The following is a 27,174-nucleotide window of genomic DNA, read 5'->3' as shown; positions in this document are numbered from 1 at the left end:
GTTTCCAAGCGTTTTAAGAGACAGATGATTTCTTGGATGATTTAAGAGACAAGGTTTTGTTGGTTTTTAGTTTTGTACTTTCCTTTTCAAACTTGACCAAAAGGAAAATGTAAGGCCAAGATGTACTCAGGCACTTGGTCCTTTTAAAATATTGCTTGATGCTAGCTCCACCACCCAACAAAATGCCATTGGAATTAATGAGTCCATACCGCATGCCAGGCACTGTGCTAGGCCCTGGAAACACACAGTTGAGCAAGGCAGCATTGCCTTAGCCCCATGGAACTTTCACTCAAGATGAGAAGACAGGCCCTGAATAATTATGCAGGTAACTCTAATTACAATAATGAGAAGAGCTATGGAAGAAGAGTGAAGATTATTAAGATAATAATATCAGGAAGAAAAACCTACATGGCAGTCGGGAGGGATTGTCAAAAAAGCTGCTACAAGGCTGTGACATTTTAGTGGAGCCCTGAAAAGGGAGTAGAATTTATGCAGCAGAAAGGAAGAAGCTTTCCAGGCAGGACACATACTTGTCTGGCATCTGGCATATTGATTTCTAATCTTCTTTTTAATTTTTTTTTAATACTTGCTCATGCTTTGATTTTGGTACCAATCTCACTTTACTCTGAGCATCTTCCATTTCAGATAGAAGGTAATTGTTTCAGGCTTCAATCAGTGGCTATCCTTGGCCTCTCTCCCTGGCTTTGGAACTAATTCACAACTCCTTTTACATTGCCTTCTATATGCCTCCTGATTTTTCCTTTCCTCTCTGCCTTGTGTTTGCACATTAAAATGAAAAGAGATTTTAGAAAAATACATTTTTCATTTTAGAAAATGCTAGTTGTATTGGAGAGTGGTTCTCTGAGATGCAGATCAAATTTAAATTGCATCTCCTATTTGATGCAACTGCTTGTGAACATAAGAAAATAGCATCCATTTATTAAGGAAGCCATGTGCAAATGCAGAGCATGTTTGCAAAGGCTTATTATAGCACAACAGGCAATTGCTGCCTTGTTTATTTGGTTTGTGGCTAAGTCATTACAATGCTCCCCTTCCAGAAAATAAATATACGTAGACTGAGATGTCTTTGGCAGAATAACTACTTCCATTTTATTTAAAGATAATCCAAATTTGAAAAACCATTGCTGCAGTAGACATTGCTTATTCTGAGCTGTCCTGCATCCATTTTACCTACTCTTAGAAACATCACCTCAACATTATTTGTATGATTATATTAAAGTAATGCTGACTGCTACAATGAACAAATGGTCAAACTAAGCCTAATAAAAAGTATTTCTTATATGATAGTCTAATATGCATGATCCCAGCAGGGTAGATTCTACTTACTCATTCAGAAAGCCCTGCTCCTTCCATCTTTCTTGGCTCTGCCCTCTTCCAGATTTTCAGAGTCCTTTAATTTTAGCTGGCAGATGGAAAAAATACAGAAAGGATTCCATGTGGGGGGTTATCATAGGCAAGGCTTTCATGCCATTGGCTGGAATTCAGTCACATTACAACAGTTAGCTGCAAGAGAAGCCTGGAAATGCATTCTAATTATCTGTATGTGAGAAAAAGGAACTACTAGTCTGTGCTTTAGGTATCTAACTCTTCCCTGTGTTTCAGAAGATACTAACTCCATCCAAAATATATGAAGCATGTGACTCAATCCTTACCTAATCTGGTCAGAGATTGGCATGTGACCTAAACTAGTCCAATCAAAGTAGAACTCCGGACTTTTGTTTGGCAGTTGGGTGGCATGCTCATTCCTGTTGGAGATAAACAAGAAAACAGACAGTTCTATGGCAGCCATCTTGATATGCGAGACGGATGACAGTAGGTGCCTCAGAGATTGACGCCAACACCTACAAGTGGTTGGATCCCAAAATGGAAACAGAGAAACCAAGTTCTGATTGTTTAGCTGTTTGGTCACGCATTTCCTAAAGCCATATCTAGTGTTCCAGTCACATGAACCAATTAATTCCTGTTTTTTTCTCATTTAATTCAGTTTGAATTAAATTTCCTCTTCTTGAAAACTTGTAGTCTTGCAGATGGTGTCATAAGTGTACAATTTCCCAAAGACATTGGAAATTTGTTCTATTTATGTGACTTTATTTGGGACACAGTTTAGTTGGAGAAATGGGCTGTTTCTTAATTTAAGGCATCATAGTTATATCTGATTATGCACTCACTAGTTCAACAAAGACTTTATATGGTATGTCTATTGTGCCTTTTTAACCCCATCTGGGGCAGTTTATATTATAAACCCTGAGTTCCTCACTGTCCACTTCCTTGAATTCCTCCTTATTTGCAATATTGGTCATTTCACTCTTTAAACTTATATCTCTAAATACATTGTGTTTTAAATAAAAGCTAGGTTGGAGCAAGAATCAAACTTCTCTCATGGTTGCACACATGTGGGTAAGAGCATTCAGTGTTTTTACTCAGCACTTCCCAAGGGCTACAAGTTAGTGTGATTGTACATTCAAATCTGTTTATAAATGCCCTGGTAAAACACAAGAGTTTCCTTCAGTCCCTAGGAAATTCTGAAAGTCTTCTTTGTTACCATGACATCATACATTTCAAACTTTTTTGTTTGAAGAGCGAGCAACTAGCCAGAGGAGGCATCACTTATTTATTAAGTAGGATATATATGTTTTAACAAAACAGATTTTATTAGTATTATTATTATTATTTGTAGAGATAAAGTTTCTCCATGTTGCCCAGGCTGGTCTCAAACTCCTGGCCTCAAGATATCCACCTGCCTTGGTCTCCCATAGTGCTGGGATTGCAGGTGTAGCCACTGTGCCTGGCAATAAAATAGATTTTAGTTTAAGCAAAGGAGAAGTTTATTTCTCATTCACAGAGATATTTGAGCTGGTATTGTGGCTCTGAAAATTCTTCAGGGAACCAAGCTCCTTCTATTTTATTGCCTTGTATCAACCAGGATGTCACTCTTGTTCACAGGACCCAAGACAGCTCGCCATCAAGTCTGAATTCCAGCTAGGTGATGATGAAGATAAGAGGAGGGAGTATTAGTTGGAATAGGTTAGATCATGCTACAGTACTGATCATCTTCAAAATACTGGTGACATGTTTTGCTCATGTTCCATGTTTGTTATGAGTCACTGGGGGTTCCGCTTCATGTTACTCTCACTGAGAGACACCAGCTGATGAACCTTCACCATCTGGAGCCTTTCTGGGACCTGTAGTGGGAGAGGGAAAGCTGGGCAGTGTTGCCTTAGTGGTGAAATGACTTTGCCTTCTATATTTTGGCCAGAATGGATCATATGGCCACATGTAACGTCAAAAACTCAGGAAGTACAGTCCTACAGCGGAATGCACATGAGCAGCTCTAATGACTACAACTGAGTGTGTGTCCCTTCAAAGCACGACTGGAAATTGAACACGTAAATTATCCTCACATGCTATGGTCAGAACCCAGGTACATGGTTATACTTAGCCAAAAACGAAGCTGGTAAATGTAGTCTTCATTAGTGTTATGGTGATCATGGTTTCCAGCATTTCCTTTGAATTATTTCTTAGAGGTTCCCTTCCTCGGAGCACATTACCCACCCGTTCTTGCATTTTGTCTACTTTTTCCTTTATGGCTCTTAGCATATTCATCGTAGTTATTTTAAGTGTTCTGATAATTCCAGAATCTCTCCCCCGTCTGGGTCTGGTTGTGTTGCTTGCTTTGTATCTTTATACTGCATTTTGTTCTTACCTTTTAGTATGGCTTATATTTATTTTGGTTGAAAACCAGACATGATGTATTGGGTAATAGGAACCGAGGTAAATCGGATTTTAGAGTGGGGTTTTATGTTTATCTGGCTGATAATTTTGCTCTGTTTATTGTTTGCTCTAGCTGTAGGTGCTTGAGGCTTCAATTTCCTTTTTGTCTCCCTGGTTGTCTTTGGGTCTCCCTAGGTACACCTTCTTAAATAGTGTGTTAGCCTCACAATTCTAGTTGTAATCTTCTGTTACTATACTGGGAACTTGCTGATGCAGTGCTGAAGCATGAGAAGAGGAAAGTGTTCTGTACTTCTATGATTTGCCCTCAGTCTTTTAGTGGCATGTGCCCTTGGCTGTGACCTTTTGGAGTGCTTTTTTTTGTTTTTTGGTTTTCTTATGTAGGTGAGATTGAAAGGTTAGAGAGGGGCTGGAGCTGGATATTTTTCTTCTCCCACATAAGTTAGGCTCTGATAAAGTAGTTTTCCTTAATGGCAGGTAAAGAAGAGAAAACTCTGGGTGTATTTCAAAATAGTTACTTTTCCCTTGGGCATATTTTGACATAGTTACGTTCCCCTTCCACCTGCTAGAAAGCTCAAAAACAATTTGCTCTGATCTTCACCATGAGAACTTGGTGAGGTTCCTGTAGATGCAACTCATAAGATCCTTCCTAAGGTCAGGACCCCAGGAGATGTTAACTCTCAGGTTAGTCCACACTTGGCTTCCAGCAGTTTGTCAATTGCAGTTTAAATTTTCTTACCCATTTCTGGCTCCATTAGCTTTTTCTCCTGGTAAGCTGTGATTCTCTGTATTTGTCTGTCTCTCCAGTTTTTGAGTCATTGGTTTGCTTGTCACCCCAATTCTCTGATTGATCTAAGAGAAGTTGTTGATTTCAGTTCAACTTTGTGTGTGTGTGTGTGTGTGAGGACAGGAATGATGACTTCTGAGTTATTTACATGTCAAAGTGGAAATCCACTGTTAATGGTGTGTTTATCACTAAAGTAATGTCGACTGGTAAATATGGTCTCATTCCTGGAAAAACAATATTTTAGCTAACAATCTGAGTACCATTACTATATAATGAGATGGGAAGAATGGATACTAGGGGGCATGGCACTCTCTGACATACCCACACTAATGGACCCACAGTGAGAATACTGCAGGGCTTCGGTTTCTGTGAAGGACCCACGAAACACCCATGAGAGGACAAATCAGCATTTGGAATCTACTACACACAGAGAGTCCCAATGCTGGTTTACAGCTGTGCCAGCAAAGTTAGAACTTTCTTTCTCTTCCTCCTACAGCTGCAACTCTGGATAGCCATTGACAGTCTGAGTGGACAAGAGGAGCAGAGATGAGGCAATACAAAAGCTAACTTTGTCCTATTCTCCAGTGGGCATGTGAGAGAGGCTTTAACTCAATGAGATTTGTAGTTTTAATATTATAATAGACAAAGCCTTTTATTACTGGCCTGTGACCAGAGGACAATTGAGCTACTAGAAGAGCCCTGGAAGCTGTGGCAAAGATTGCCAGGTGCATATTGATTCTCCCTTTCCTACTTTGTGACAGACTTGGATTTTCAACTAAGCACATTGTAACCTACCTAAAAAACAAAAACAAAACAAAAAACCCCCCAAAACCCAAAACCTTAGTCTGTCTTCTTTGAAGTTAGATGTGGCTGAGCCTCACATAGCTAAGTTTCTGGACAATAAAGCTATAGGCAGATATGTTGCGTTGTACTTCTGGTAAGTCTCTTTAAATATTCCTTTCCTTTCTTTTTTCTCCATCCTACTCCTTGAATGTGGATGTTGTAAGCTGGATCTCCTGCAGCCATTTTGGGGCATGAGGAGGTCACACTTTAGGTAGGGGAAGCAGTGGGCAGTCCATTAGGAACATAACGTTGCAGTACCAGCCTTGGACATTTCACCCAAAGGGTGGTTTTATATAAGATAGAAATAAGCTTTCATCTCATTTAAGCCACTCAATTTTAGGGTTTTTGTTTCTCCTAATAAAAAAATTCTAACTTATATAAAACCCATTCAAGATTATATGCAGGGGAGAGAAAAATAGTTCAGTGGGGGTACCATGGGGAGAGAAAAATGATTCCATGGGGGAAGGTTTGCAGGTCTGCAGTGTTAGAGAAAGAATAAACTTGATTTTTTTAGAGTTTAGCTCATTCTGTGAACCAGTTACAAAATAAGAAACTCATCCCTGAACAAGGTCTCTTACACAAATCAGGAAAGAGGAGGTAAGCTGTGTTAGCTCAGGTCCTTTGAGAAACAGATACCAACACAGGATATTATATGCAAAGATTTTATTAGGAGAAACACTTGTATGAGGGAAAATAATGTGGGAGCTGAATAAGGCTGGGAGAATAATCAGACTGCTATGCAAGTAGGACTTCATGTAGAGAGAAGGGGAGAATGTTGGATGGAAGCATCCCAGATTGTCTTGAGTTGAAGAAAGCCTGGGCAAAGCCACCAAGGGATCCTGGAGCCAAAGCCGACCCTTGAAGGAATCTTGTGTCTCCTAGAAACAAGTCTGTCTTAATATCCCAGCCACACTCAGCTACTGACTGGGGTCAGCCTGTGGATGGCATACCTAGGCACAAATTCTGCTGAGACTTTAAGAGCTCAGCAGTTAGAATCCTTGTCAATTATACTCCTTAAACTGGGTGATCTGTGAGGTGCATTCTCATGGCCACCACAGAAAATAAGTGTAGACATCTCCAATGGTAGGTGCCTAGATGTACACAGTGGGCCACTATGCAAGGGGAACAGACTCATGGTGGGGTGGCTGGACCAGCCTACATGTAACAGGATCAAGTTCAGCCACCAAGGTTTCCTGCAGAAGTGTGAAGAAGCATGTGAGTAATGTCAACTCAGGGGCCACTTCGAGCAGATGCAAAAAGACCTTGATGTGGATGGAAACACAGACCGCAAGAACCTATGCAGAAATCAGATGCACTCAACATCAGCTGCAGTAAAATAAGGCTGGCTGCATTTTCTATTTCACATAAGCCACTCAAACCATCACTGCATTTACCAAGATTTTAAATTTACAGTCAAGGATTCTATAATGGTAAAGGTAAGATGATGTATAAAAGTGATCGTAGAGATTTCTCAGAGTTGTATGTATAACAGTGATAACATATGATATTAGGGGATTAAGAGATAAAATTATTTTAATAGTTATAAATTTATTTTTAGGATTTCATGGTTAGTTGTATATTTTGTTACATGGTGATTTAAAGTTTTTAAACTTAAAATTGTGTTAAAATTTCAATTAAATTTTAAAATTGTGTTAACATTTCAATTAAATTTTAAAATTGTGTTAACATTTCAATTAAATTTTAAATGTAGACTTTATTTAGGATTGCACAATAATTTAGAACTTTAACCTATTACAGAGTATATGCTACCTGATGGGTCTTGTTCTGTTAAGGAATCTAGAGAATGTGGTGTTTGTGGCTTGCGTGATGTTCTTACACTTTGGTTTTGTTGGGTCAAAAGGTTTGATATTCAGATTTGTTTTTAGACAGGCTATTGTGCAGATGATCTACAGATAGCACTGATTCTCAGATTCCGCCCTCCCCTCACCCCCCATGCCCACTCCCATATCTCTTTCAATCAGGAAATGTGTATCTTCTCCAAGAATTCTGGTAGCTATGTTATTTCAACTCTGTAATTGAAAAAATGGTCAATACTACCATAAAACACTGATTCCTCTCTATTATAGCTACAAAAGATATTTGGCTTATTGTAGGTATTTATAAGTGTCTGTTAATTAAGTGAATAACTGTATGTTTCTTACTCCAATTGATATAGATTGACTTTTATGTATATTTTCAACAGTGATTGTTATTTAATATCCCCCTATGGTTCGTCAGTTTCTCTGAAGGCAAGTGTGTTAGTCTGTTCTTGTGTTATTATAAAGAAATACCTGGCCAGGCTCAGTGGCTTATGCTTGTAATCCCAGCAATTTGGGAGGCCAAGGTGGGCAGATCGCCTGAGGTCAGGAGTTCGAGACCAGCCTGACTAATATGGTGAAACCCCGTCTCTTCTAAAAATACAAAAATTAGCCGGGTGTGGTGGTGGACACCTGTAATCTCCGCTACTCAGGAGGATGAGGCAGGAGAATCACTTGAACTCAGGAGGCGGACGTTACAGTGAGCCGAGGTCTTGCCACTGTACTCCAGCCTGGGTGACAGAATGAGACTCTGTGTCAAAAAAAAAAAAAAAAAAGAAAGAAATACCCGAGTGCATAATTTATAGGAAAAGAGGTTTAATTGACTCATGGTTCTGCAGTCTGTACAGGAAACAGTAATGACATCTGCTTCTGGGGAGGCCTCAGGAAGCTTTTACTCATGGCAGAAAGTGAAGCAGAAGAAGGCACTTCACAGGGCAAAAGCAGGAGTGAGAGAGTGGGAGGAGAGGTGCCACACACTTAAATGATTAGAACGATTGTGACAATTCACTTACTATTGGGAACATGGCATCAAGCCATGAGGGATACACCCCCATGAGCCAACTACCTCCCACTGGGTTCTGCCTCCAACACTGGGGATTACAATTCAACATGAGATTTGGTCAGGACATGCTAATTATGTCAGCAAGGGCAAGGTACAGTGTAATAAGCTCAAAGAAGTAATGCACTGCAAGGGTTAAGGAAAACACTAGACAAAACATCATAAATCTTGAGTTCTTCTGTTGGCTCTATCAAGAATATTTATTCTAATTAACATTTGTTGCATGCTTACAATATGCTAGGCACATTACATGCAGTATCTTAGTTAGCTCTTACAGTAAAGCTATGTAGAAGGTACAACAGAAATGCCTAATAATGCTTAATATTCCACCAGGATTTAGTGTGATGTTTTCTCTTTCTTTGGCACACTGCTAGACACCATCTCTCAGCCCCCTTGTTTGAGGGAGTGGGTGTACAACTATTCCCCTTCACGGATGAGGAACACAAGTAATGTGAGTCACCTCCAGTCAACGTGAATAAGTACTCTTGGGCCTTCTCTGTCCCCTGGCTGAAAGCAGAGATGGGGCCCTACAAAATGATGATAAAGGCTAGGTGCGGTGGCTCACGCCTGTAATCCCAGAACTTTGGGAGGCCAAGGTGGGCGGATCATGAGGTCAGGAGTTGGAGACCAGCTTGGCCAACATGGTGAAACCCCGTCTCTACTAAAATACAAAAAAATTTAGCTGGGCATGGTGTTGCGTGCCTGTAATCCCAGCTACCCAGGAAGCTGAGGCAGGAGAATCGCTTGAACCTGGGAGGCAGAGGTTGCAGTGAGCTGAGATTGCACCATTGCACTCCAGCCTGGACAATACTGTGAAACTCTGTCTCAAAAAAAAAAAAAAAAAAAAAAGAAAACTGATGAAAGTTATCATTATTAGCTCCATTTTATGGATGAGGAAAGCTTAGACTAGAAAGATCAAGTAATTTTTATAGAACAAGCAAGTGTCAAAGCCAGGATTTCATTATGCAGTTTAACTCAGCACATCTTCATAACCACTAAGTGTACAGGCCAGCCGTGCAAACTTGAGTCATTGTGGCTTTCTAAGTCTCAATCTTTTCAGCCAAAAATGGAGATATTAAGACGGTCTTATAGGTATGTATGGGGATTAATGAGTTAACACATAAAAAAAATCCAGAAAGAATACAGCGCAAAATAACGCAAAATAATAAAGATGTGTTTGTGTGCATGTGCACACACACCTGTATGCACAAGTGAGCTAGGGTGCGTTTGGAACTTTGTCACATCAAGGCTGATTTTAATAAATGGACCATGGTTGAGGCCTAAGAATCTCTTCATCACTCAGGGATTTCTGTTCAGTGACATTCGTTGGATAGGATTTGACCTGTTGTATGAATTATGCCTTCCATCTAAGGAGACTGTTTGGATACTAATTTGCTCGCTTGCTTCTCAGCAACCATGAACAGGGAAAGGGTCAGACAACTCCTCAAGCAGTTTTATGGCAGCATTTGTTCCTGGGTCCTAGAGGGTGCTGTGTTCAGTCCTTCTGAGAAGAAGGAAAAGCAGCCAGGCTTAGAATGGCAGAGTGGGAGTGGGGGAGCAAATGCACAGCAGGGCAGGACCCTGCTGAGCTTCAGGACAATGTCCTCAAGATAAGCATCCGAAGCAAAATTGATTCAGATTTCTATATGGAATAAAAACATTTCAAGGTAACATGGTATAGAGGACCAAGAGTCAGAATTGTGGGGTTTTAGACTTCAATTGAACTAATCTTTGGACTCTGGTGTACTTAATTTCTCTAAGCCTCGGTTTTCTTATCTATAAAATGGAGATAACACTGACTCCAACTATCTAACTAGAATTGTTTTGAGGATAGAATGTGGCTATGCCTATGAAGACAATCTGTAAGTGCCAAAGAATTTTATGAGTGTGAGTCCTTGTTGCAGCTGTGACATCTTCATGACACCTAAGCGGATATGAATACAGTAATATGGTAGGTGCTATGATAGAACTAAATTCAGGGTACTCTGGAGGAAAAGAGGAGGGGTATTTAATATATCATGAGGGTTGGATGTGAAGGTCAGGGAAGACTTCCTGCAAGGGGTAAGTTGAGTTCTGAAGGGTGAGTAGGTGATACTCAGGTAAAATGACCTGGGGAAGATGGGGAAAGAAAGGCATTCTGGGTAGAGGAGCTACTATGATCAAAGTTGAGATAAGAAATAGCACCATGTAGCGTGAAACCATAAGCAGTTTGGTATTCTTGGGGTATGACAATGTGTGTGTGTGTGTATGTGTGTGTGTGTGTGTGTGTAGGGGTGGGTGGAAAGATAAGGAGAACATGTTAAGAAAATTTGATCCTGAATGGAAATAGAAATATTGAAGGTTTTTTTTTGTTTGTTTTTTTTTTTTTTTTTTTTTTTTTTTTTTTTGACAGAGTCTCACTCTGTTGCCCACACTGGAGTGCAGTGGTGCAATTTTGGATTACTGCAACCTCCGCCTCCCAAGCAAATCTCATGCCTCAGCCTCCTGAGCAGCTGGGATTACAGACATGCACCATCACGCCTGCTTAATTTTTGTTGTATTTTTAGCAGAGATGTTTTGCATTTTAGCAACATGTTTCACCATGTTGGCCAGGCTGGTTGCAAACTCCTGGACTCAAGTTGATCTTCCCTCCCCATCCCAAAGTGCTGGGATTATAGGTTTGAGCCATGAAGGGTTTTAAGTGTATGGGGGTTGGGTATGTTGTTGGGATTGTTGGAAGCTATGTTAGGAGAAATACTACTGTAGTAACTTTTGTGAGAGATGCTGAGAATCTCAACTGTGGCTGTGGTAGTTGGGATTAATTTTTTTTTTTTTAAGAAAATCGAAAGGTATCTTGAATGGAAAATCAGTGTCCCTGGAAGAGGGAAGAGTTATTATTGGATTCTAATTTCCAGTTTGGACAATGGGGCTGATGGTTTTGTTATCAAATGAGAGGGAAAACTCAGGAAGCAATTCACATTTACAGGAAGACAGTACATTCAGTATTGTGTTTATTGAGTGTGAAATCAGATTGTGTGTCACCGGGGTGGGATGGCAGCAGGCATTTGGAAACCAGTTGGAAGGAACTTGTGGCTCTGTCCCATGCACCGCCAGATCTTCCTGGGCATGTGTGAGTGGACTGGATCCAGTCAGGGACAGGTTAGTAACTAAGTGAGAAATTTTCATTCTTTAGAGCAGACACTTCTTGCTCTCTGTGGCAGCTGTAATCTAGATATGGTATTCTCTCAAACTTTCCACCTTTAATTCCAGATAGCATCCCTGTGAATAAAAAGTAAAAAATGAAATGTGAGTTTCTATATCCCATAGCAGCAAAGAACTCTGGGCAGGGAGTTGGGAGTCTTGGGTTTGAGTTCCTACTGTATTTCTGATTAAGTCAGTCAGTTCACCAGTTGGGTCTCTTCTTCTCTATCTTTTCAAGGATGAATTTGGAATTACTAACTTCACGTTTTCTTTTCTTTTCTTTTCTTTTTTTGAGACGGACTCTCGCTCTTTTGCCCAGGCCGGACTGCGGTGGCGCTATCTCGGCTCACTGCAAGCTCCGCCTCCCAGGTTCCTGCCATTTTCCTGCCTCAGCCTCCCGAGTAGCTGGGACTACAGGTGCAGGCCACCACGCCCGGCTAATTTTTTGTATTTTTAGTAGAGACGGGGTTTCACCATGTTAGTCAGGATGGTCTCCATCTCCTGACCTCATGATATGCCCGCCACAGCCTCCCAAAGTGCTGGGATTACAGGCGTGAGCCACTGTGCCCGGCCACGTTTTCTTGAATACTTGACGAGAGCTTCAGGTTCTCTTCAATAATTTCAAGTCTTGAGGTTTTGTGAAAGATCTACACTGTGTTTCTCTTTCATGTACTGACTTTTAACTCTCTGAAATTAGTAAAATATTAAGCAATAATATGTCTTAAATAACAAAAAAGCAAAGGTGCAAAATCTTCTAAATTACTGTGTTCCTGGAAACTTGTCATAAATCTCTACACAGCACCCCTCTGCTACCCCGATTTCCATTAACCCAGAGCTCTCTTAACCAGCCCTGCACACACCACATAACCTTAGAGTTGGGATCTAAGTTTGTGCCCTGGGTATGTTGATTGATATTCAGCAAGGTTGCCTTGAGGCAATGTGAAAATCCAAAGTCATCAAAGACGAAGGAAATTATGTCCAGCCTAGTTTCAAAGGTGAACGGTATTGCTTTCACATGATTTGAAAATCATTAATCTATGTGTGGTGTATACCAGGGCTCCCTGACCTTTTAGTGAAAAGAATTTTTTAATTTCCGTGAGACAGACTTTTTGATTAACCAGAACTTCCTTTTCACCCCATCCAAATATATTAGATAACAGGGTTTCATATTTACTTATGAGATCCATGGCTATCTTCAGCTTAATTTTATGCCCATCTGATGTTAAATATAAGGGAAGATGAATCTGATCTTTGAGGAACAGTGGGAAGGCCTCTGGATGAAAAGTCCATAGACCCAAGGTTAAGTCATAGCTCTGTCACTAATGAGCTGTGTGGCCTTGGACACACACCACTTTACTTTCTGGGCTTTAGTTTCACTATCCGCAAAATTAGATGGTTGTGATAGATAATCTTAAGGTTCTTGCAGTTCTAAATTGGCATAAGTATCTGTTTTTCTAATGCTTCGGTTAAATGTAATTGTATTACACTATTTTGCATACAGGCTTATATCGAATCAGCATAATATTAGCTCCATTTTATAACAAAGAAAACTGAGACCTGGAAAGAATAAACACCTTGTTAATGGCAGAGCCAGAGTCTGAATTCCAGTGTTTGGTTTTTCAAGTCCTTCTGTTCTTTCCTACACACGTTCTGTGGCTCCCATGAGCACACAGCTGGGTGGCAGACCGGGGCTTTGAGAACAAGAGGATTTGGCTGCCACTGTCTCTTGAGAGGGTGATCTATATTTCAGTGTCTTTCTCAGTTTAGGAAATGCTCTGCACTGCTTTGTTGTGGCTTTTGATTGTTGCTTTCAATCTTTCTTGGATCAAATCATGTCTCCTGGCAGTTGCGATGCTGTAATATGAAGATTAGATCTGCCTGCCTGTCTCAATAGCTGGCAATTTATCTCGGTATTTTTAGGTGCCTCAGATAAAGGTAATATAAATATAATGAAAGAATGAATTTCTTTCTGACACTTTGTGCCATTCGTATGAAAGAATGAAAATCTCCTTTAAAAATACTGTTTTTAAAGCAGCATTTCTCCAAATGTGTCCTCTGGATGTAACTTGATGTTACAAAACTATAAAAGCATTGTAGTGACCAATGAATTTAGGAAATCTTAATGTTAATTCTCAGAAACTTTAAAACAGTAATGTTCAATTTGAATTTAAAAGAGGAGAAAGCATATGTTTTTTCCTCAACCATAGTTAACTATAGAATCTTCCCCCAGGCTGTCTTCCTCTCCCAACACAAGAGTACTATAGGGCTCCCTTTCTAATGAACTGACTGTAATGTAAATAGTGCTTGAAAGTACTGTGTGCCAAAAGGCAGGGTAACTACCATTTATCAGCCACCAACTAGGTACCAAGTACTTTTACAAATGTTATTTCATGTATCTTTTTCATATTTGTGAGGTGGTCTTTTGATCTATATTTGTATGTTGAAGAACTCGAGGTTCAGGTAGGTTAAGAAACAGTTTGTAGGGGCATAGCCTGGAGTCAAACCTGCATCTGTCAAGTCCTAGTTGTTCCCTGCACTACACAGTGATGTAGCAATAGTCTAAGGACTTGAGCTAAGGGGACAATATTCTCTGGATCACTCCAACCACACTGAGACCTGTACACAGCCAGCTCAAGACAACATGGTGGCTCATCACTAGTGATCTTTCCTACCCATTGCTCTTTTTTCCCCCCATTTCTTGGGATTTCTGTAATGGTGTCCTTGATCTTCTGGGAAAGTACTTCTTTCTGAGTCTGTGCCTTGATTCGTAACAGTGCATCTTCCAACATTTGGTTCCTTTGGAATGGAAAATTTCCCAACAAACGGGAGAAAACCTAAGTGTGTGGCAAGTGTAATAAGTTGCTATTGATGTCCACATCTTGGATGCATTTCCACGACATCTGAATTATGTGGAGTGTTTTGTTTCTGCTGTTCATTTTGTGACAGTCAGTGGGGGTTGTCTGGAAAGAATGAGGGCACTGGAGTCCAGCAGTATACCATGTGAATTCTAGCTCCAGCACTTATTTACTTTGAGGTCTTGGACGTGTTATTTATGTCCCTGACTCTCAGTTTTCTCACCTTCCTTGCAAGGTAGCTGGAGAATTAGATTAGATGATACATGTGTGATCACTGGCACATGGTAGGAGTTCAATAAATGGTAATAATTATTGCTATTACTATTGGGTCTATATATACCTGGGCCCTTCCTTTATATATCAGAATAGCTGTTCTTTGCTGCCCTTGGTGAAATGGAAATCAAAGGAATCTTCTTGATTATTCATGGTGGGGAGAGTCAGCTGGTGGTCTGTAATCTTCTCAGGATCTTCTCTTTTGACAATGAAAAGACAACGTCTTAACCAGGTGATATAGAGCAGGAGGCACTCCTGACACTTTTCTTCCATGGGCTGAGCGTAATTGAAGTCTTGCGTAGGTTAAAGCTAAAGGTCTTTTTCTACTAAAAGATGCAAATGGGTAACCTACAATCAATTTCAAAGCCCAGGACTATGACGTTACCTAGCAAATCTCTTTCCTGTGCCTTAGACATGATTTAGGATATCCCATGGAGATGTATTACATCCGTTTAACTATTCATCTTCCCACTGCTCCCTTCTCTGTCTTCAAAGTAATGTTTTTCTCATTCCTGCTTTCTCCAACACTGGCCTTGGAATCTTCCACTTTTCAGTATAAATAGATTATCAGCTCTGTCTATTTTTGTGTGTTTTGTAAATGCTTCCTCTGTAGGTTGCAGCTAATTATTAAAGGGATTTTCCTTTGTTCAGTCATAAGTGCAGTATAAGTGCTAAACAAGTCTTAAAAGAGCAGGTACATACTGATTTAAAAGTCAAAAAATGATCTAGAACTAAGAGCGATAAATTATCTCAGCAAAGCTAAGATCCTGGGGTGGAGAAAGAGGGAGAAATATTCTCATCTTATTAGGGTGGAGCAAGGAGAAGGAATAGAATGTTGTGAAGGAAACTGTATCGTGTTTTCTCATAAGAATAGAGAATTTTTGTGACTATGAGAACAGGAAAAGAGAAGGTGGTCACTGTGAAATGCAATATAATAGAACTTCCAACTAAATAAGGGGAAATAAAATTAATGGCAATTTGATCAAATCAGCAAACAAAAAAAGAAAATGCAGAAAAACAATGTAAAATATCAGTCTAAATCTGGAGAACATGGGCAACTTCCTATGGGAAAAAATACTGCAGAGGAAACTTATTTTCACCATTCCCATGTTGCTAAAGAAACTTTAGTGAGGAATAATACACGTGAAAAAATTGCATCCATTTTAAGTGCACAGATTGGTGAGTTTTGACAAATGTGTACATCTGTGTAACATATAATCAAGACATAGAATATTTTCATCACCCCAGATATTTCTGTGTTCCTTTCCAGCCAATGTCTACTTTACAAAAAGAATAAATCATTATGAAAAGAATAAATCAAATCATCCCACAAAATATAAGCAGAGAAGTTTCAGTCTTTCATTCCAAAAGACAAAGGTTTTTCAAATTGAGTTAATACATAAAAACGAGCTGTATGCCTATATATGTTTTAAAAGGGAGAAAGTAGCATAGAAAATTAAGGTGTGTCAAAGAGATACAAAAGCGAAAGGGAAAATGCAAACAGAAAGCAGGAGAGACAGCGTCTGACATGGGGGAATCCAAGGTTACACACATTGAATAAAATAACAAGACATTATGTAAACACAACAATTTATGAGGGTTATATATATATAATATATAAATGAATTTGTTCAGCAAGCATTTATAAAACTTAATCATTTACTTGACCATAAATTAAATCTTAAAGTATTAAAAAAGTAGTGCTTTTATGAGGCATATTCTCTGATGAGAATTCAATAAAATTGGAAGTAAATAATAAAAAGGTGACGAATAATCTTTTCTTTCTGGGAAATCTGAAATATTCTAATGGATAGAACCATGGAACAAAAAGGAATTTTAAGAGAGAAATTATAAGCTACAAAAACAATGGAATAAAAAACACTGAGTACCAAATTCCGTGAGACATAGAGACATACACAGAGAAAATTTTAGAGTTTTAAATACCTCTCTTATGTCTTCATCATTAATGAAGAAAAATTATTACTCATTTTCAGAAATCAATAAAATGACAAATCAAACAAAAAGAAACCGAGGAGAAGAAATCAATCAAGGCAAAACTCACTTACAAAAATAAAACAAATAGTAAAACAATTCAAGAGTTGATTGCTTAGAAGTCTGCTAAAAATAGATAAACCCACTGTGAGAGTGATTAAGGAAAAAGAGAGATCAACTATTAGTAAAGAGAAAGATAAAGATGAAAGAGAGATGAAAGAACTTTAGGAGACTATGACACACACCTCTAGTGGGAGCCATGTTGTGCTACCCAGACCCCCTTCAGGACTGGGACACTTGTTTCCTCCTTGTGGGAAGTGTTGGTGGCTAATGGCTTACGATTGTGTCTCTCTCCAGGAATTGCTTTTGGTCAAGGGGATTGTCTTGTCTAAGCTACCATCCAATGTATAATATATTGTCCAATGTGTACTGGGGACAACTCACATCTCAAAATGGGTTGATAGAGAAATATAAAATTCTTATCCTCTTGTCTCATTTTGGGATGGCTCAGAAGGACCACAGCTTCCAGTGGAATAGCCAAGGCCTCAGCTGCTTCACAGTTCAGTTGCTTCCTCTGCTCAATCACACCTGCCATACTTTCTTACAGGCACTATTCCTGCAAGTACTCCCCAGTACACCTCCTTCATACCAGTCTCCACCTCTGAATCTGTCCCGGGGAACCTGATGGAAGATATAGCCCTGTGACAAGCACACGAAAGTCTAGAGAACATGGACAACTTCCTAGGGGAAAAGAAATACTGGAAAGGAATGCTTATTTTCACCTTTCTCATGTTTCTAAAGAAACTTTATTGAGGAACAATACACATGAAAAAATTGCACCCATTTTAGTGCACAGATTGATGCATTTTGACAAACATGTATATCTGTGTAACATACAATCAAGATATAGAATATATCTATCACCCCCAAATATTTCCGTGTTCCTTTCCCACCAACCCCTACTTTCTCATCTCTGGCCTCAAGTAACCACTGATCTGCTGTTCATTTTGTGACAGTCAGTGGGGGCTGTCTGGAAAGAATGAGGGCATTGGAGTCCAGCAGTGTACCATGTGAATTCCAGCTTCAGCACTTATTTATTGTGAGACCTCAGACATGTTATTTATGTCCCTGACTCTCAGTTTTCTCACCTTCCTTGCAAGGTAGGTGGAGGATTAGATTAGATGATACATGTGTATCATCCAGATTCAGTTCTGGAGTATGTGCCAGCCACATGTGCTCTGTAGTGTCAGACTTGACTCACATAGCTCAATGCTTTTGAGATTTGTCTCAATTCATCAGAGGGCTTTCTTTATCTATTTCACTTCTCTCAAGGATCTTCATCCTGCAGTGCTTGTTGTCTATTTACTAGATGCAGTTGTTTCAGGTATTTTGTCTAATTTTATACCTCTTAAAAGCATGATGGTGAATCTGGTATCTTTTACTATTTATTTTTATGGCTGGAAGTGAGAGCCCTCATCATCCTTATTGAATATTTTCTTAAAAGTTGTAGAGAATATTCTATAAAAATAAAATGAATAGTTACTGGTAATTAAATATAGGTAAAAAGAAGACAACGCTGTCCCTGTTGATGTTTAGTTTGTTTATTAAAAAAAAAATCTAGGCCTAGTGGTTCACACCTGTAATCCCAGCACTTTGGGAGGTCAACATGGGAGGATCACTTGAGGCCAGGAGTTCTAGACCCAGCCTGAGCAACATAGTGAGACCCCTATCGGGTGTGATGGCACATGCTGATATTTCAGTTACTCAGGAGGATGAGGTTGGAGGATTGCTTGAGCCCAGGAGTTTAAGGCTGTAGTGAGCTATGATCATGCCACTACACTTCAGCCAAGGTGGCAGAGTGAGACCTTGTCTCAAAACAAAAACAAAAGCAATCCCTGCTCAACTAAAAAAAAAAAAACCCATCTAGGGAACCTCTAGGAAGCCTCCTAACAATATTTGACATAGTAAGATAATTTAGTAATTTGTGTGAATGTAAGATAAAAGTATAACATTAATTGGTTTTCATTGGTCCAGTAATAAACAACTAGACATGGATATGGGAAGATAGGAAGATATACTGCTTTTAGTGGCACCAAAATCTATAAAATATTTAAGAATAAATTTGATAAGTAAGGCCAGGACTTACAGGAAGAAAACTGAAAATCTTTTTGGTAGACTGAAAAAAAGCTAAGCACTTACTTTGTTTTAGTCACTATTCTATGAGATTTACATGTATTAACTCATTTAACCTTCCTAGAAACCCTGAAAGGATATTATTATTATTTCCATTTCATAGATGAGATAATTGAGATATAGAGAGATTAAGTAGCATGCAGTCCATCCAGTGTGCAAGCCACAGAGCCAGTATTTGAAATCAGGGCTGAACAAATGGAAAGATATCCTATTCTTCAGTGAGGTTTCCTAATGGAAAAATATTTTCTAAAATGCAAATATGATCATGTCACTTTCATACTTTAATCTCTTTGTTCATGGTCTGCTGCTCTTAGGATAAAGTCAGACCCTTAAGGGTGTCTAAAACTCCAAAATATTTCTCAAATTCATCCCTTCTGTATCACTACTATTGCTGTCCTAGCTCAGGTTCTCATCACCTGCTCATCTATCCATTTATTCATTAAACAAATAGATCATCTTGGTAATATTGTAGTGGGCGTGTTTGAGGGGGCTAGGAGAGACAGGAGTGAGCTCAGCTGAGAGGCTGTCATAGAAGAAGCTGAACATGAGAGAGTCCTAGGAATAGATGGGAGGAGTCGTATTTGAAATATATTTAGGAGCTGTATTTGAAATATAGTTGAAATATGTGGCAGCACTTAAAGTCTAATTGGGTGTGAATGTCGAGGGACTTGTTTCACTCCCATATGACTCCCAAGATTCTAACTTAGGTGACTGGTAAATACCTTCAGGTCCTCACCTTGTTGGAGAGGATAGGTTCAATGATTGAGGCCTACTCTAGAGTTCTTTAGCCAGACTAATATTAATCTATTGATAAATACTCTTTGTTTTAACATCAAAATTGCTTTTATTCCATCAAAAAGTATATTGCTCCTTTATCAGATTCAGTTCTGATACCTTCAAGATCTAAGCATCAGAGGAGTAGAACAGTTGAGAAATTTACAGGTACAAGAAATTCATTTGATACAATGGTTAGAACCGGAAATATAATTGCCTGGGGCTTAGTTCGTATCCCAGCTTACCACTTACCAACTCTAGTTAGCCTCTCTGTAACTTAGCCTCCCCATCAGTAAAGGGGGGATAAAGTGGATAAAGCTATGGGGCTTTGTAAAGACTTTAAAGAGGTGATTCATGTAAAATACTTAGCAAAACACCTGGCACCTGGTTTAAAACTCCCCAAATGCTATCTATTATTTATAACTGATAAAAGTCTGTATTTTTTTACATTTTCCAAAATAAAGCAATAAAGCCAGGCCGCAATATAAACAGACTGTCAGTGCAATTGTGTATATGTTGTTAAACATAGTGTGCAATGGATTACTATTGGTTATTTCTTACCTGTCAGAGAATTTTTATGTGTGATAAAATACACATAATATAAAACACATTATTTTACCATTTTAAGTGTACAATTTAGTGGCATTAAACGTATTTACATTGTTATGCAGTCATCACCACTCTTCACCTCTGGAAGTTTTTCATCATCCCCAACTGTCAAAGAATTTTAACCATTATCCTTTTCCAGAGATACTTATAAATGCATTTTGTCTTTTTGGAGATACTCTAAATATTAAAAGTTAACATGCTCTAATTTTGATCTGCCATCCAAATGTGTTTGATGCCTTTCTTATTTTAAGATTCAAAGATATTGGCTTCTACTTCCCTGTTCCCTCCGTGGTCCTGGAGGCATAAAGTAATTGTGGATGTTTGATATGCTTTGGTTTGAGATTTGATCTGTAAATCAAACCTTATTTGATTTACATATTATTTCTCAGAAATATCTGGGAAGGTATTCTCACACCTCTTCCCCAATACCTAGGTCATTTATTTAGCCCTCAGTCTATCCATGAACACATTTTCCCAAAGCAAATGCAGTCAGCCCACCAGAAAAGAGAAGGAGCTCCAAATCCCAGGATTGTTTCCCTTTAGTTCTTTTGGAAAGATTTATTGTAAAATTTCTATGCTATTCTGTAATTTTCTATGCTATTCTGTAATTTTCTATGCTATTTCTGTAATTTTCACTGTCTACTCTTTACATTCCCTACCTCAAATCTTCTTTTTCTAATGATCTCCAACATAATATTATTTCTCAAATAGTGCTTGTATTCTTCCATCACATCTACTCTTCCTCCAGTGTTTCCATGTACCCATAAATGGTAAAATCATTTATCTACTCCCCTGCCTGTGCCAGATGCCTGAATTTAATGGCCAAATGTTAATTCCAGCTTTCTTGGCAATGATTGGTCTAGAAATTAGCAAATGACCCAATCTGGCTAACATGAAGTAGAGACCTAATCGGGCTTTTAGGGAAGTTGTTACTTCTACAAACCCTTTTGAAAGTAATCCCTTTCTTCTCCTGAGTATTGTTGCATGTAAAAGCCCAGAATTCCTGTAACCATCTTGTCCTGAGCCTGAAGGTTAGGCCGACCCATGGATTTAGGGTCCTCTTCAGCCAACTTTCAATCGAGCCAATGCATTTCCTTCATGTCCAAGCTGGTCTGAGTTGTTTTCTTTGATTGGCTGTGGATGTCGTTCTAACTGATACTTCACAACACGGATTACATTTCTAAAAGCTCTGTCAATCAATGGAGTAAATTTTAAGTATCTTGGAAATTCACTTGTGCCAATCTACATGCTATTTTTCTATGATCTTTTTTTCTCACAGGAGTTTGAGTTACCCTAAATCAAGATGGATGCTATGGTGACAGTCCTGTCTGCATTAATTTGAGGAAACTATGTTTCCCATTTGATTCAGTTCTTGGAGAGTTATTCTCATGGGTACAAAAGAATGCATTATTTAACCTCTTGTCTAGAGCATTCTCATATGAGCTATTGCTTGTGCTCCTCCCTTGGCACTAGAGGACAGATTTTCTGAGTCTTGATGCCTGCTTTCCAGGGGAATTTAATTATGCTGCATATGGCTTAGCCTTGTGAATTTTCTTCCCATATTTTTCTTCAATAATGATGTCTCTGTCCTTTCCACATTCTAACTGCCCATCAACCTAGGGAAAACAAGATGCTGGGATCATGTTTTCTGCTTCTGGACTATTTCTTAATAGATAAAGTGGACTTGAACCTTAGAGACCAGATCAGAAAAATTCGGAGTCATTATCTCTTCAAATATCTTTTTTACTCCCATTCTTTCCATCCTGTTCTTCTGGAACTCCAATTAGGTATTTTTCAACTTTGTCACTTTATTCTCAATATCTTTCTATTTGTCTTCAGATTTTCAGCTCCTCTCTCTATGCTACATTCTGGTAAATCCTTCTGATCTTTCAGTTCACTATTTCTGTCTTCTGTTGTGTCTAAACTGCAGTTTAACATGCCCACTGAATTTCTATTTAAAATGACCATATTTTTCAATTCTGGCAGTTCTACTTTTCTGTCTTCTTCAAATCAGCCTGATCTCTTTAAATAATCTTTTGATCTTTTTTCATACTTTTGATAGCCTATTTTATTACTTAAAACACTTATTTCATATTCTGGTTCCATAATTCAAGTGTCTTTGTTTTTGCAGGTCTGATTCTGCCATCTGTTGCTTCTGCTGATTGTTCACACTCACAGTGACTGTTTCCTCATGGTTTTCTGGTTCTAATGTCAGTTCATATTCGTTGGAACTTTGTCAATAGAAATCATCTGAATCTAGGGTTTAAGGTGTGTTTGCCAGAGAAGATTTGGGTCTGTTTCTGCCTGACTTTTAGTGAGACAAAAATCCAGGTAAAATATTTTGGTTTGGAATTTTTTTTTCAAGTCACACAGGAGTGTGAGTTCTGGCCCTAAACGCCTATAAGTTTGTGGTTAGGAGTTTTCCTTTATTTCCTTTCTACCTGAAGCTGAGGTTGTTCTAGGTGGTATCCTCACTCTTTGTTTATACACACACAAAAAAACTGAATTTGAGTTTTCTGTTTCAGGGTCCAAGCCTTATGTGGATGTCTCTCTTCCAACTGCTCATGTTCTGGGTCTTCTATACCTTTTCCTTGTATCTCTCATATGGTTGTTGAATGCTCAGATTGGAGGACATCAAATGTTCCCTATGGAAAAATACTTCCTATCTCAATGATTTTGCATTTTCTTGATCTTTATAGCCTTAGGAATTTTTTTATTTTGTTTTATGATGGTTCAGCTATGCATTATCAAAAGACATTTTCCATATTTATCCAGGGTTTTTGAGTCTCCGGTCTTGGGAGACATTTTCTGGACATCTAGTCCTCTGTGTTTCCTAACCTAGCAGTGCTCATTTTCATATGGCATAATCTTCCTCCAGATTAATCCCATTTAAAATGTCTGTCTAGCTAGAGTTTCCTGGGGCTTCTATTCAGGAGTAATCCGCAGCAAGGGCCTCAGGTTCATACTGGCCAAATTGCTTAATCACTGCATTGCTGCCTGTGTGACCGGTGATCCCTCAGAGATTACTGCTGTGCTTGGTGACCATTCCTGGGACAAAACACTGCTCTTCCCTTAGCTACTCTTTCTAGGGCATGGCACAGATCTTACCCATTTCTCCACTTCTGACTGAAGGCTTGGAGATCTGGAAATAGAATACAAGTTATGTTGCCACTAGAGGTAGCACCCACAAGCCTAAATCTAACCTTAGAATTCTTTACCAGGTGGGCGCTCTACCTGGACGTAGTCACATGCTAGAAGCCGTTCCACCTCATCTGGTGTAGTCACGTGCTGGAGGCCCTTTCATCCTCTGTCACTGAGTGTACACACCATCTTCATTCTCCAGAATTCAATCTAAAGGGAGTGACAGCAGCACCCCCTTTACAATCCCTTACTCCCACATTTCACATCTACATATTGCCCCGTTACCTGTTCCAGGATTTCTCCCTTCAAAGGATAATTGATATGGAAATAGCTCTTCTGATCAGGTGACTCCCCTTCTCCTAAGAATGTAATCTGGCCACATGGGCCCCCAAGACAATAAATGAGTCACTGCATTTTCTAAAGTCAGGTTTTGCATGTTAAAAGCTCCCCCAACTCCTCTTGTGTAAGGCACAAAAGAGTATGGTCCAGGCTATGCTGGGCCAAGCAGAGCCCAGCTCCTTTCTTCAGGCTCTCTGATATGGCTTGGCCGTGTCCCCACTCAAATGTCATCTTGAATTGTAGTTCTCATAATCCCCACTTGTCATGGAAGAGACCCGGTGGGAGGTCATTGAATCATGAGGGTAGTTAACCCTTTGTTGTTCTCGTGATAGTAAGTTCTCACAAGATCTGATGATATACCATTTACCACATCATATATCATTTATATCATTATAAATGATATACACATATCATTTATATCTGATGGCATATCATTTATAAATATGATATTTATAAGGGGCTTTTCCCTCACTTTGCTCTGCACTTCTCCTTGCTGCTGCCATGTGAAGAAGGACATATTTGCATCCCCTTCTGCCGTGATTGTAAGTTCCCTGAGACCTCCCCAGCCATGCTGAACTGAGTCAATTAAACCTCTTTCCTTATAGATTACCCAGTCTCAGGTATGTCTTTATTAGCAGCATGAGAACAGACTAATACATACTCCTTCAGCACAAGGTAAGAAAAGGCTGGCCCTTTATGTCCATCTGCCAGGGCCTCACTTTTGTCTCTTAGATATGGACAAGGACATGTGCATTTTCCTAAGAACAATTAGTATAATTCTGAGAGCTAGGACTGTCTGCATCTGTGTTTAGAAGAAAAAAAAAAGCATTCTCTTACTATACAGGGTACCAGTGTTTAAAGTAACTGTTATGCATTTGTTATGGTTAGTTTTTTGTGTCCACTGGCTGGGCCATGGTGCATGGATATGCAGTCAAACATTATGCTGGATATTTCTGTGAGACTGTTTTTGGATTTATAGTTATATTTAATATTTATATTTTGATTTAAATTGGTGGACTTTGAGTAAAGCAGATTGTCTTCCATGAGGTGGGTGGGTTTCATCCAATCAGCTGAAGGCCTGAATAGAACAAAAGACTGAGCTCCCCTGTGTAAGAGAGAATTCTGCAGCAGATGGTCTTCAGAATGAACTGCAGCATTGGCTCTTCCTGGGTTTTCAGTCTGCTGGTCCACCCTGCAGATTTTGGCCTTGCCAGTCTCTGTAAGTGCATGAGCCAGTTCTTTAAAATATATCTCTTTCTCCTTATATATACACATCCTGTTGGTTCTGGTTCTCTGGATAACCCTAATATAGCACTTGGAAATGGAAGATTTCATTTAAGGCTGGGAGCATCTGCATTCTCTCTCTCTGAGATTCCACAATTCTCCTTCTTGGCTTTTCTTTCTACCACGCTAGCCCTCTCTGCTGTCCCCATTTCCTCTATCTGCTCTCTTGATGTTGCATCTCTTTGAAAGGAACTGTCCCGTTCTTGTTGTCTCCATCTACTCTCTCTCTCCTAGGAGATTTCAGTTAGCCTGTGGCTCTATGTTTAAGATGCTTCAATCCATATTTCAAACTTTAATCCATTCTCTGAGTTCCAGATGTATGTAGCTAACTCCTTACTAGACAACTCCATCTGGATATCTCACAGACTCCTTAAACTTAGCTTTGTCACAACAGAATTTCCCCGCTCCCAGACCAATTAAGTGGTGGTTCATTAACAATACTTGGGCAAGTTATGTAGCCTTTCTGACCCTCATGGTCCTGGTCCATAAAATGAGGATAATAGTAGTGTGAGGATTAAAATAGCAAATACATGTAAAAACACTTAACACAGTGCTTAGTATGTATCATATGCTACATGCTATTGCTCTGTTGTATTTTATATTTTCCTTCAATATCCTACAGCTAGATTATAAACTCCACGAGGTCAAGGATCTTTTCTGCAGAGTCCAGAACACTACCTTGCATATGAAAGGTGCTCATTAAATATTGGCTAAATGAATATAAAAGAGGAAATATACTCAGGTACTAAAACCTAGGATTTAGCTTTGATTTTTTTCCCTTTTTTTTTCATGCCCTACTGAACCAATTTATCAGTGAGAACTGTTAACTCTACTTCCAGAATACATCTTAAATCTGTTTCACAAGTACTCCCTAGTCCAGAAAACATCATCACTTTGTTAGACTACTATGATAGTCTAACTTTTTTGTTTTGTTGTTTCCTGTTTATTATACAATCTGTAATTTGAAATATATTAGAGAAAATGGCATCGGAGAATATAGGTAGGAGGTTGAAACTGAACACTTCTTCTCACCTAAAAGGAGAAAATGATGCCCAGAGGAGTCCACATCTGGGTATTTCTCAGTCTAGGCTCTAGCTGGTATCCTGCTGGCTGGGACTAGGTCATGGCCAGCACCTCTATGACATGTTCAGAGCTGAAGTTATGCTTGGTTGTGTTTCCGAGAAAAGATCTGTCTAGGGAGTGGCTTAGCTGCTCCAGGTGCTGCATCATGATTTGCTTCTGGTCCTTACCAAGTCCTGCCCAGGTAAGCTCTGGTTGTCTGCCCAGTGGGGCCAGAGCTGAGAGTACACTCTTCTGTATGGTGAGTGGGATTGTGAAGAAATCCCCCAGTGCAGGACAGCCAGCAGAGCATGTCCTGGAGGCCACAGGCAGCCAAGAAGTCTGGGGTCTGGTGCTGGGGTGGGTGCTGAGAGCTGCCTTAGGTATTCTGTGGTTTTCTATCTTCACCTCTGGGCCTTTCCCTTTCATCTGTTTAGAGTCAGAAGCATCTGTCAAATAGAAGATGCCACCAGCTCTGTAGAACATGTTCCTACAATTTACCTCCTCGTATGCAGCTTTAGGATGGGGAGAGAGAATATGAGAGAAGAGATGCTTTTGGATAGTCTTTCTATTCCTTCTGAAAACTTTATCCCCTTATCTTGAAATACCTGCTGAGGAGAAAAGGGAGAGGAGAAAGTCTGCACTAAATAACTTGTTGGATTGAATTGGAATGAGGATAATGGTGTACGTTCTTCTTGGGAGAATATGACTTTAAACATTCTGCTTTAATGTCTGATATCATGAAATTGTTTAGCCAGCTTGCAAATGAATGCTTTACCCAAGAGTGTGTGTGGGCAACAGTGAGTCTCAAGGGACGATGGGTTCCATCTGACAATTAGGTGTCTTTGCCACTGTGGAAGGTTGTGGAATCAGCTGCACTTGAATCAAATAAAATTAGTATTTGCTTCAAACCCATTATATGCTCACTATGGTAACAAATATCAAGAGGATGTAAGGATGCATTTTCCATTGTTACTAGAGAGACAAGAGGTATAGGCTGGGAACAACCTGAATTATGCAAAAATAATATGGTTGCATAGTCTATTAAGGTATCAAACTGTGTCTTTCTTTCTCGTATCCTAAATCCATCAGAGTTGTGTTTTTTTTTTTCATACCCTAAAATCTTCATCCTTATATGAGTCACGAGGAGCAAAATTTGAGATAACTCTACAATTAGGTAGCTTGGTTAGGTGACCTACTGTTATAGGAAAATTTCAA

The sequence above is a fragment of the Nomascus leucogenys genome, chromosome 20 (assembly GCF_006542625.1).
Source record: "Nomascus leucogenys isolate Asia chromosome 20, Asia_NLE_v1, whole genome shotgun sequence".
Taxonomy (NCBI): domain Eukaryota; kingdom Metazoa; phylum Chordata; class Mammalia; order Primates; family Hylobatidae; genus Nomascus; species Nomascus leucogenys.
Note: the sequence above shows the minus strand (reverse complement) of the source record.